Raw genomic sequence first — 13607 nt, 5'->3', positions numbered from 1 at the left:
CTAGATACACTACATCAACCGGCTCACCTTTATCCACATGTTTAATCACGCCTTCAAAGAAATGAAGCAGATTGGTGAGGCATGACTTCCCTTGGCTGAACCTATGCTGACCCTGTCCCATTAAACCATGTTTGAATACGTGTTCTGTAATTTTATTCTTTATAATTGTTTCCACTATTTTGCCGGCACCAACATCAGGTTTACCGGTCTATAATTTCCCGGATCACCCCTAGAATCCTTTTTTTTTTAAATTATTATTTATTTATCAGTTTTAATATAACAGACTCAACGAGAGTATCAGAAATACAAGAAATAATAACACACCAATATCATTATATAATCAGATCATTTCTTTAGTCTATCGACCAATAAACATTTAAGGTAAAGTGATCCAAGATTAGGAAAAAGAAAGTAAAAATAAAATTTTTACAAGTAATTTAATATCACACTATTGTTACTGCTATCAAAAAGTGTCTCGCCTCTTAGCCTATCTAGCAGTGTCGTCTGGTACTTCAATTGTCACATTAACATCCTCTTTAGAAACCAAAAAATCTATCAACTGTTTTGGATCAAAAAACTGAAACATTTTTGTTTGATACACAATTCTACATATACAGGGAAATTTTAGAATATAGTCAGCTCCTATGGCGAGAGTTCTCTGGCATAGTGCCAAAAAAGCACCTCGCCTTTTCTGAGTTTCTCTCGCCAGGTCTGGGTATATTCTTACTTTTGATCCAAAAAAGGTTGTTTGTAAATGCCTAAATGAAAGTCTCAAAACCGCGCCCCGGTCCATTTCTACTGCAAAAACAACCAGTAATGTTGATCTTTGAGTTACTACCTCCAACGAGGATTCTAGAAATGATGTCAAGTTCATACCATCCCCTCCATTGTGTTGAGGAGAAGAATTCTCCACACGATTTTTATTTGGCAAGTATTGGGCCCGCACAATAGGGGGTAATGATTCACTAGACATATCCAATATCTCAGTCAAGTATCTTTTTACCATACCAATGGAGGAGATCAGAGGAGATCTAGGAAAGTTAGTAAATCTTAAATTCAGTCTTCTTGATTTATTCTCTAAGTATTCCAAACGCCGTGCCATATAACTCCTGTCTTTAATCATAGAATGACTAAAGACCTCCAAGGATTGTACTTTTTCTCCAATTTTCTCCACTTGAGAAACATTATTAGTGATTGTTTGAGCCTGCTGGAGGGTTACGCTTGATAAAATCTTTATATCTGACAAGTTTTTCAAAATCTGTTGTTGTAGAGAGGCATGCAGAGTGGCATTTAAGTCCCAGAGTGCTTCCAATGTCACCACGGGAGGTTTTTGAATTATACCCGCTTCTAAAGCCAAAGGGGGGGCGTTAACAATCTTGCTCAGGGTACTCACGGCACCTTCTTCCACCGCGGTCGTTCCTGAGCCCTCCAACGGCGCTAGCAAGTTCCCTCGCTGAATTTGCCCTTCCCCCTCCGGAGAGAGCAAAGCAGATCGTGCCTCGCCTTCCAAACCACTTGGCTGCGGGGGCGCCGCGCGCTCGACGGGGCTGAACGAGACTCCATCATCACTTCTGGCCAGCCCACTAGCGCCGGCCTCGACAGCAGGGGAAGAGACACGATTTGGACCCAGAAGTAGCCCGAATTGCTCCAGTGTCGGCTGGGTCAAAAGGTGGGTCCCACTCGAGGTAGAGGGAGTCTCTCGGGTTTTCCCTCTCCGCTTTCCCATGATGGGAAATCAGTTCCTTCTCTCCTGCCGTATACCGGGCAAACGAGCGCGTCTGGTGCAGTTAACGTCTCAGGCGGCCATCTTGGATCCCTTAGAACCCTTTTTAAAAACCGGCGAAACATTGTCCACCCTCCAATCTTCAGGTACTATGGACGATTTTAATGACAGGTTATATATTACTAACAGCAGATCAGCAATTTCATACCAGAGTTCTTTGAGTACCCTTGGATGTATGCCATCCAGTCCATGTGGTTTACTACTCTTTAATTTGTCAATTTGGCTCAGTACATCTTCCAGATTCACTGACATTTCTTTCAGTTCCTCCTCCTCATCACACTTGAAAACCATTTTCAGTACAGGCAGATCTCTTACATCTTCTTCCGTAAAGACAGAAGCAAAGCATTCAGTTTCTCCCCTATAGCCTTATCCTCCCTGAGTGCCCCTTTTGCTCCTTTGTGATCTAACGATCCTCGGTCCCACAGATTCCCTTGCAGGATTCTTCTTCTGGTGTACCTGAAAAAGATGATTCTGAGAGTTTTAGCCTCTGCGGCAAGTTTCTCTTCATATTCTTTTTTAGCTTTTTTTTATTAATGCTTTGCATCTGACTTGCCAGTGCTTATGTTGCTTCTTATTTTCTTCATTTGGGTCCTTTTTCCATTCTTTGAAGGACAATCTTTTGGCTGTAATGGCCTCTTTTGCTTCACCTTTTAACCATGCTGGCTGACGTTTTCTCTTCTTTCCACCTCTGCAAATTCGTGGAATGCATCTGGTCTTGGCTTCCAAGACGGTATTTTTGAATAACGCCCTCACCTGATTTAGTCTCCTAACCTTTGCAGCTGATCCTTTTAGTTTCTTTTTAATCATTTTCCTCATTTTATTATAGCCCTTTCGAAAATTAAATGCAACTACAGTAGATTTCCTTTGTGGGTTCATCCCAGATAGTAGCTCAAACTTGATAATGTTATAATCACTATTTCCCAGGGGACCCAACACCACCACTTCTTGCACTATGCCCTGAACACCACCAAGGACCAGATCCAAAATGGCTCCCCTCTTGTCGGTTCCTGGACCAGCTGCTCCAAGAATTTATTACATCTAGAAATTGTATCTCCCTGGCACTCCATGATGTAACATATATCCTGTCAGTACTGGGCTAATTAAAATCTCCCATTATTATAGCGTTGCCCAATTTGCAAGCTTTCTCAATCTCTGTAAACATTTCTTCATCCTTCTGATGGTAGTACAGCCCTACAAGAATATTTTTTCCCTTCACACATAAAATTTCTATCCATAATGATTCCACGCTGCTATCTGTGTCATGTGGAATCTTTATTTTATTTAACTCAATTCCCTCTTTAACATATAGCACAAACCCCCTCCCCTCCAATTTGATCCTCTCTGTCATTGTGATACAATTTGTACCCTGTTAACACAGTGTCCCATTAATTGTCCTCTTTCCATCAAGTCTCTGAGATGCCTATTATACCTACCTCATCATTTAATACTATATATTCATATCTCCTATCTTATTTTTTAGGCTTCTAGCATTTATATACAGTCACTTCAATTTGTGTTTTTCCTTTGATCTACAAACTGCTTACAAGTTGAAGGGGATAATGTGCATCCTTTATCCTGCTCTCTCATTTAAGCACATCCAGCTTACTTTCAGCATTGTTGAAACCTCTCTACTGGGATTCCCTAAATGTTGCTTCAATAGTATCCTTCAAGGATACTCCACACTGAACCATGCACTCCTGGATGACTGTCGGCTCCCCCTCCCCCCATTCAAGTTTAAAAGCTGCTTTATCTCCTTTTTAAATGTTAGTGCCAGCAGCCTGGTTCCATCCTGGTTCCTCCCCCTTTCCCAGAATGTTGCCCTGTTCATAACAAGTCTAAATCCCTCATCCAGGGCTGCCGAGAGACCGAGCCAGGCCCGGGACAAGGCCATTCCCAGCCACCAGCCCCTCCCCAAGGATCGCCGCCGCCCCGCCTCCCCCAATCGATACTGCTGTCGCCTCCCTCTCCTGCTCCCAGGCCACCGGCACCGCAGTCCCCAGTCTCCACCTACCTATCCTCAGCTCCCTTCTGTCTGCCATCCGACCATCTTCATTTAAAAAAAAAAATCTCGAAATCAGCAGTGCCTGTGTGAAAGCAGCAGATCGCCTCGGGCAGGCCTTCCCTCACTATGTCCCGCGGAAATAGGAATTTACATCAGAGGAGGGCGGGACACAGTGAGGGAAGGCCCGATCTGCCACTTTCACACAGAAGGCACTGTGCTCCCGATTTTGAGATTTTTTTTTAATGCAGGGGACCGGGTAGTAGACAGAAGGGAGCTGGAGACTGGGGACTGCAGCGCCGGCAGCCTGGGAGCAGGAGAGGGCGAGAGACCCCGGCGCCAGGCCCTCCTTGGAGTCCCAGGCCCAGGGAATTTTGCCTCCCCCTGCCCCCCCCCCCCTCGGCAGCCCTGCCCTCATCCCTGTGATTCAGACTGTTCTTCCCAATGTGCTTCACTTTGCATTTGTCCACATTAAATGTCATCTGCCATTTGGATGCCCAGTCCTCCAATTTCCTAAGGTGTTCCTGCAGTTTTTCAGTTCCGCATGTGTTTTAGCAACCTTAAATGTTTTAATAACCTTGAATGTTTTAACAACCTCACTTATCATTCCAACTTCCAGATCATTTCTAAATATGTTAAACAGCACCGATCCCAGCACAGATCCCTGCGGCACTCCAATATTCACCCTCCTCCATTGATAGAAATGGCCATTTAACCTTACCCCCTGTTTTCTGTCCAATAACCAATTTGTAAACCACACCAGAACATTGCCTCTTATCCCAAGACTCAGGAGACTCTCATGAGAGCCTTTGTCAAAAGCTTTCTGAAAATCTAGATACACTACATCAACCAGCTCACCTTTATTGACATGTTTATTCACGCCTTCAAAGAAATGAAGTAGAGGAGTGTGGTAGCCGTGTTAGTCCACTCTTAAGGTTATCAATAGAAATCAAACAAAATAAAACATGGAAAAGAAAATAAGATGATACCTTTTTTATTGGACATAACTTAATACATTTCTTGATTAGCTTTCGAAGGTTGCCCTTCTTCGTCAGATCGGAAATAAGCAAATGTGCTAGCTGACAGTGTATATAAGTGAAAACATTCAAGCATTACTATGATAGTCTGACAGGGTGGGAGGATGGGGGTGGGTCAGAGGTATGCATGGGGACATCAAAGCATATCATTGATATTCTAACAGGATGGGTGTGGGTAGGTGAGGGGAGGGTGATCAACAGAGACATACAGTTTTATGGTTTCTAATGGGCTAGGAACCCCAGGTCCTTGTTAAGTCCTTTCTGTTGGGTGTTAAAATATTCAATCATTCTGACTTCAAAGGTCTTACGTTCTTGTATGGTTTTAAAGTTCTTTCAGTATTCTCACTGTGAAATCACTGATACAGTGTCCTGGTTCTGTGAAGTGCTGTCCCACCGGGGTGGGGGCCCTACTGGCTGTATTGTTCATGTGAGAAATGAAGCAAATTGGTGAGGCAAGACTTCCCTTGGCAGAACCCATGCTGACTCTGTTCCAATAAACCATATTTATCTATGTGTTCTGTAATTTATTTTTTAGTTTCCACTGTTTTACCCCGCACTGATGTTAGGCTTACTGGTCTGTAATTTCCTGGATCACCCCTGGAACCCTTTTTAAAAATCAGCATTACATTGGCCACCTTCCAATCTTATCTCCTCTCCTGATCATATATACTGGCTGATATTCAGCTGGTGGTGGTCAGTGTTATTTTTAAAACACTGGCCAGTAAAGTAGCCCCAGATATTTAGTGCCAGGCCATATCCAGGCAGTAGCACTGAATATCTGGGGATAATTGCAGTGGTGCTGATCACCGGGGTTTATGCGGGTTCTGGCCAATATTCAGCCAGGGCTCGAATAACACAGTTATGTTGGCCCCGGTGTGTTCCTCCCGATCCCCTTCACCCCACAAGACTAGAAACCCCCCCCCCCCCCCCCCCTCCTCCAAATCCCCTCACCACTCAGGATAGCCCCTCTCCACATACACAACCTCTCCCGGGCCTACTTGAAGTCGAGGTCCAGTGGGGCAATATGGGCAGGAGTAAAATCCACTCGCTTATGCCCCTAGTGACTGGCTTTCCAAAATGGCTGCTGAGAGCTCTAAAAGCAGCCTATCAGTACTACAAAAATGAACAATATTTCTTTTCTTTTGTTTTCAAAATGAAATAAAAACGCATCCATACTACATGGATGGATTGAGCCAATGGTATTTGTTCTGCTGCTATTTGGCCATTATACTTTCTTCCAATCTGACTACTTCACCTGGGTCCTTTCAACTGTCCTCTACTCTCAGCTTCACCGTAGCACCCAGAGCAATTTCTCCTCTAAGTATGTATTTTTCTATCCCGATGTGGTGGGGACATCGCCCGTCTCCCCCTTCTTTTGCTGGTAAGTCTCATCTTTTGTTCCATCAACTAGTTCCGTTTCAGTCAACTTCTTCCACACCTCATGCTTCCATTTATCAAAATTGGGTCTTTTAAATGCACGGTCACTCATACACAGAGGACCTCTGATTTTTTTTACTTAATAATCCACTCTAATTTGTCCATTTTATGTATCACTCAATCCTGGCTCTGATCCGGCGACACCGCGTCTATAATTGAAGCCTGTCCTTTTGACTTTGGCTTTTCACACATCCCACGCCCCTCCCAATGTGAGGGTGGCGTGGCATTTTTCTACATCTGTTTGTACTATTGACTCTCAATTCACTTCATACATAGGTATTGCCATCTCTCCCTTTTACACTGTGCTTGTTTACCATCTCCCTCCTCCCACGGCCCACTCCCTTAATTGGCGGCTTTCATTTCAGAACTGTGTATTTCTTATATTCCTTTACTTCTTGCTTTTCTTCCACAAAAACTGTAAGCTGATATTTTAATTTTCATATTAATATTGCTTGTTATTATTTAATTTCACATTGATTAACATTTATAGTTATTATTTGTAACAGACTTTCGGCTTGAAAAATGGCTTTTTGTGGACATAGCAATAAATAAGAAAAGGCCCTTGTACTAAATATGATAAGATTTTGTTCTTTAATAGCAAACATTAACACGTGGTAAGTGGAAAGACCGCACAGTAAATGCACGTCCTCTGTAGTTACCACACTGAAAGTTTTTTTACTGTACAGTTCTTTCCATCCCTCAGCATGCAGTTAACACATGAACTAGCACGGTAACAGTTACTATGCGGTAACAGTGTGTGTTTAATTTGCCTGTTAACTACTTAATGTGTTTCAGTATTATGGCCCTATAGTTTTCAAAAACCTAATCACTAAATTTATTAGAAAGGGTGTTTCTACATAAAACCAATAAGGCACCAGTAATTTCCATGCGCTTTTCTGCCTTCTCTTTCTCAAGGCTGTAATAGATATTATGAACCTCAGTTCTGAACTCCCTCAAACATACATGTTTTTCCAGGCATTTGATTGTTAATTTCTATTTGACAGGCTGGTGTAATCTGGAATAAAAATTCTGTTTGTGTTTCTCTGGCATACAAACCCAGGTATAAATAAGTTCGAAGAAAGCAATGAAACATATCCCTTCAGGGAAATTACAATTTCTCAATCCCTAAGCTTTCTTGCCTCATGTTAACATACTAACACAGTAAAGGACAGCAGTCTGCCCAACAGACTTATTTATTTCATTTATATCCCACATTATCCCAATAGATCAGGTTCAATGTGGCTAACGATTGATTGTGATTAACAGTACAAAGAGTGATGCGGGATAGTATACATTAAGTAGTAATAACAAAGTCAATGAGGATTGAGTAATTACAAAATGTATTATGGGAACGAATACTAGACAATTTATAGTCATCCATGTATAATAACAATTAGAATGGAACTGAGAAATTGAATGTACAATTAGGGGTTTAAATTTATTGTGATCATCCGTGAGAAACTGCTTAAACAAAGAGGCTTCAAGGTATTTCCGGAATATCAAATATTTAGGTTCCCATGTGATGAATTTCAGGGGGGAATTCCACCATTTGATACAGAAGTAAGAGAATCCTGACTTGTAGATTGACTTCTAGATCACATTTTTGCAACTGGGATAGTGGAGGGTTAGATAATCTCTTGAACCAGGGAGAGCGTTATGAAGGGGGAAATCAAGCATACAATCAGGGGTTAAGCCATATAGAGTTTTGAAAACAAATGTACACAGTTTGAATGTTATTCTGGCTTTGATTGGGAGCCAGTGTAATTTTACAAGTAACAGGAGCTGCACTTTCAAATCTCGAAGCCTTGTAGACTAATCTGGCTGCTGCATTTTGAGCTGTCTGCAGTTTTTTCAAGGCAGATTCCTTACTGCCAGCATAAATGGCATTGCAATAACTGAAGTGTGATAATACTAATGTTTGTACTAAGAGATGCCTGATTCTTTTCAGTTTCCACATTGCTTTAAACAGGGCTGGCCCTAGGGTTTCTAGCACCCTCCTGCAGTCTATTAGTCGGCGCCCCTACCCATCCAGAGGCGGGATCACTATGAGGCATATTTTCAAAGCACTTAGCCTTCCAAAGTTCCATAGGTTTCTATGGAACTTTGGAAGGCTAAGTGCTTTGAAAATATGCCTCTATGGCTCCACCCCCACAGTAGACACACCCCTTTCACCAGCCATGGCATCATTGAAATTATTACACCAGTATAGAAGAAAAATAACTTAGCACACAGACCAGGAATTAGGAGAACAGACAGTCTTGCCAACTCTGAAAAACAATGTGTTATCAAAATTTCAGAATCTAACAAACAGATCCCTATTCAGACACTTGGCCTTGCAGTCACACATGTAGAACAGAGATAGCCCCTCTTCAAATTCTTCAAAAATTAACCTGAAATCCTAAGAAGTTAGACTCTGCATGCAGCACAATAGCCTTCCCATCGAGCACAGCTTAGGATCTAGCTAGGACAGACTTAATCAGCATAAACTAACATATTCTACAATCTGAGTTGGACAGACTAACAGGAGTTACTGAAGTGGGAATGAGAGACAGGTGATGGTTAGGAATTGAAAGCAGGCATCTAGCCCTCCTGTCCTGTGAGTTGCTGTGTTGGGGGTACGGGGGTGGGGGTGGAAAAGGGTGGGTCAGGTGCAGCACTAAACAGCAGTCTCTGACAAAACAAGGGTCCAGGCTCTGCTGTGCTGTCTCTGTCTGAGCCCTCTCTGGGCAGAGGACAGAGGTTAGCTGAGCTCCCACAAGTTATTTCAGAGCCAGATTCAGTTGGAGCAGTGACATCCTCTGACAAACACAAGGAGGATATTTCTTGGGAGGGGGAGGGGACAGGACAGAGAGCTGACAGCTTTGGAGCCAGACTGAGATGAGCAGCAGAAATTAGATACTCAGCAGAGCTTGATTGCTTGCAAAGTGACGCCCTTGAAGGCAGGCGCCCTCCTGCAGTGCTTACCCTGCTTACCGGGTTTGACCGGGCCTGGCTTTAAAGGCTTTTGTGATGACTACTTGGACTTGGATGTCGAACAACATATAGGAATCAATTATTATACCAATTATCTTTAGTTGGGACTCCAAAGGATTAGTTACATTATCAATTGTGAAGTTATGATAGTTTATGACATGGTGAGGGTTAGATAATAATAGAAATTTTGTTTTCTCTCTATTCAATATTAGTTTAAAGGTGGAGGTCCAATTCTCCATCATGTCTAGACCAGATCTGATGATATATAACAGCTCTTCAGCAGAACCTTTGAAAGGGATGTAGAGACTTTGTACCATACCTTGTACAATACTTTGTGTTATCTCTGTGATACTCTGTACCACACCTTGTAAGCCGCACTGAACCTGCTATTGAGCGGGAAAGAGCGGGGTATAAATGCTACAAATAAATAAACAAACAAATAAATAAATAGATGGTTACGTCATCTGCACAAATAAAATTATTATGACTATGGGCATCGAGCACCTTTCCTAAGGAGGACATCATAATAGTAAATAAGATGGGTGAAAGGGGGGATCCCTGTGGGACTCCGCAGTATGGAGCCCATTGAGGAAGATGGAATTAGGAGATTTGACTTGACAGTATCTAGATTTTAAAAACTCTTGGAACCAATTTATGACAGCTCTACTGTTTAGCAAAGATACTTATCTATAGCAGGTATTCTCTGAGAACAGCAGGCTTTATATTCTCACAATTGGGTAACGCGGCGCCATGTTGTCCAGTCCGGAGCCTACAACAAGCTTAACAGAGCTTTGTAGAGAGATAAGGACGATGTCAAATCCTCAGGTCACCTCAGGGTCGGGTCCAATGCTGGCCGGTTCCAGAGGCCCTGCACAGCAGTCGGCATCGAGACAAAGACCCACTCAACGCAATACTGCACTGAGCGGTAGCAACCATGCGGCCCGATGCTCCCCATGCATACCTTGATGTCAATGCCAACACCACCGACCCCGACGTTGAGGAATTGGACTTGGCTCCAAAATTCTTTGCGCGTTGAGCCTCTCTGGTAACCTGGGTCCGCTTCTTCATATGGTCAGGCCCCAAACCCTGAAAACACAAAGAATGGGTGTCCTTACCTGAGACTGTCCGATTGCACTGGGTACAGCGCTTGAAGCCACAGGGAACTTGGACATGGACGGCCTAGTGACACGGACAGCAAACGAACCTTAAAAATTGGGCCAAAAAATTTAAAATATAAGGGAAGAGGAAAAAGAGGATCCGAACACAGGCACACGAAAAATGTTCTTAAAAAAGAACGCCAAAAGGCATAAAAAAGTTCTTCCAGACTAGGCCTGTGAAGAGACACCCCAAAAAAACCAACCTCTCTTTACCATGGTAGGAAAAGAACTGCGGTAACCAGTTTCTCCTGGCGGCCGAGAAGGACCTCAAGCATGAGTAGTGGAGCATGTCTCATGCTCCACAAAGCTCTGTTAAGCTTCTTATAAGCTCTGGACCAGGCAACTTGGCGTGGGGCTTCTCAATTGTGAGAATTAATGGCCTGCTTGTCCTCGGAGAAATCCAGCTATACTACATATCTTCCTATCATTCTCACATTATGGGTATATTTCTGTGTTCTGTGTGCTGGCAATCAGCTGACTTTCAATTTCTAGGAGTAGAATTCCAAGAGTACAGATTTAGAAATAATCCTGTCTTTGATGAAATCTAATATTACCTCAATTTAAAAAGGGAGCAGTTTCGGAAGTTGGCCATAATTGACACCCAGAACTTGTGCACACGGGAGCTTTGGACCACAAAAGTGCTAGAACCATTCTCCAGACCTGCCCTACAGAAGAAGGACTTGGGGGGAAGGGAACTGGGATGATGTCAGGTGTTTATGTTATATTTTTATACTTCCTGGACCATGCACCTCCTGGCTCTACCCCTCCCGTGTAACTTGGGCAGGATTATGAGATTTTAAGGTGGCTTCAACACTGTGAATGGAGTGTCCTTGATGGGAAGTGGCAGCATCATAGACTCCCTTACAGGAAGACATAATCAAGAATATTCGGCTTTATTTGAAAACTGGCAGTCAGGGGGTCAAGCAAGATGGCGGATGCAGCTCGTTGACGCTCGCCGAGGCTCTGCAGACCTAGGTTCCTATACTTCTGAATTATCTTCAAAAACTCAGTTATGCCTCATACAAAAAGGAAGGGGTTGGTCAGGGGCTTACCGGCTGCACCGAGAGCCTCCCCTATGGTCCAGCGGACCCTTGACGGGTTTACGACGAGCACACCACGGAGTAATGGGGCGAGGAGCCCTGCTGTGGAGGACGTCGGAGGAGCGGCGGCTTCCCTGGGGCCAGATACAACGCTCTCCTCGCCCGAACTAAACCCGCCTCCATGCCCTGCTGAACTCCGTCGGGAGGCGGAACCTTTGGAGGCGTCCGAAGTTGGCGTCGGGCAAGGTTTTGCGGTCGGAGCCACCCCCGGAAAAGCAGGTGAAATTTTACTGGAGCCAGGAGCCCGCGTGGAGGTTACCTTGGAAGGCATTTGGGCAACGTTGCAGAGTCTACAAAAAACAACTTTGAAAGCCGCCTTGGACACAGCCTCATTAGTGACTAAGGTAGATGCTTTATATGAATCTTTTGAAAAATTTAAAATAGACTCTGATAACCAAAAGACCTTGTTTCAACAGGAAATTACCACATTAAAGAATACAACAGAAAGTTTGATCAAGGATAAACTTAATATACATAATAAGTTAGAGCAAATTGAAAATTTTAACAGACGTCTCAATTTAAGGATCTTAAACTTTCCAATCATGACAGAGTTGGGTCCAATGGAACTATTTAAAAAATACCTAAGTGAAGTCCTCGGTTACTCTTCTGACTGTATTCCTCCGATAAATAAAATTTATTACCTCCCAATTCCACGGAAAAATGAGGAACAAAGAAGAATAAATGCTCAACAGGATTTACAACCTTTAGGGTTACAGGACTTGACTGCATTTCTTGAAAACTCAGTGACTGAGATTCAATCTCGTGCCACCCTATTGGTGTCATTTATTTTTGAACCTGATGTTAACTCTATCATGAAATTATTCTTTAAGAATTCTCAAAAATTATTCTATGGTGCTCGAATATGGATTTTTCCGGATGTCATAAAATCTACTCAAGAAAAGAGACGAAAGTTTTTGCTATTGAGAGAGGAAGTTAAAAAATTGGGAGCTAGTTTTTTACTAGCTTATCCTTGTAAATGCCTTATAAAATATCAGGATAATAAGTACACCTTTTTCGAACCGGAACAATTGACTAGTTTTGTTGAATTAAAGAAATTAGCAAAATGACTTTCCAAGAAAAGGGTTTAAATATAAAAGTTTAATGTAACCGTGGCTGCTCCATGCCTAATTTTCCTTATATATGAATGATTTAAATATCTCCTCAACTATAATATGACCCTCCTTTTCTTAAAATGGTGGTCTAAGAAAGGGATAACTTATCTTTTTAGTTATCATCTATCAGATGTTATATGATTTATTTCTTTTCCCTGTATTACCTACACAAGGATATCTTGTATATTATGTTTGAAATCATAAATAAATAATAAAAAAAAAAAATAATCAAGAATATTCAACATCTCGGCCCTTGGTTCGTCCTCAATTTCCAACTTAAATAGGATGTTTTCAGCCATCTCCCTCAAAAAATTGAGAAAAGAGAGCTCCTCTGGGGGAACTTTCTCCTTTTCTGTGGCACAGAGCATCTGAAGGTAGGCCATGGAATCCCTCTTCTAAGAGGTCTTCTAGCTCTAGATCAGATCTCTAGGAGCAGTCCATATCTGACTCAGCAAAGTTCTCCTCATGGAGCTTCTTGAATCTGCATCTACCTCGGACTACTGGACATGTGACTAGGCTGTGGGAAAAAGCCTTCCTAGATTCCGGGGGTTGCTCCCTCCCCCTACGGGCTGGGCAGGAAAGCCGAATTGGTCGGTGCCAACTCCAATGCCTGACAAGGCACTGGCATCAACGAACGCCTGACAGTCACGGCCGTGGGGAGACTGGCGCATCGGCACAGCTTCCACAGAAGGTGGGCCCTTGGTGTTGGGTCTAATGATGCTCAACTTGAACTGCCGATGCTCTATTCAGGTGGAGACTCTCCTCGATGATGGTGCTTCTCCAGCATTCAATGCAGCTCCTGATGCCATTAGGATCAATGCCACCAATGCTAATGGACCAGACTTTAGTGCACCAAAACGTTTCTCATGCTAGGCCTCTCAACTCCTGTGTTCTTTTCTTCATTTAAGAAGTTTATAGCAAGAGGGCTATAATTGGGACTAAGGCACTGCGGGCACCTGCTGCGAGTGTCTGTCAGTGCCATAGTCCTACCATACCTCAAAACTTCTTT

This window comes from Microcaecilia unicolor, chromosome 2 (assembly GCF_901765095.1).
Source record: "Microcaecilia unicolor chromosome 2, aMicUni1.1, whole genome shotgun sequence".
NCBI classification, from domain to species: Eukaryota; Metazoa; Chordata; class Amphibia; order Gymnophiona; family Siphonopidae; genus Microcaecilia; species Microcaecilia unicolor.
This window is presented reverse-complemented; position numbering follows the sequence as displayed.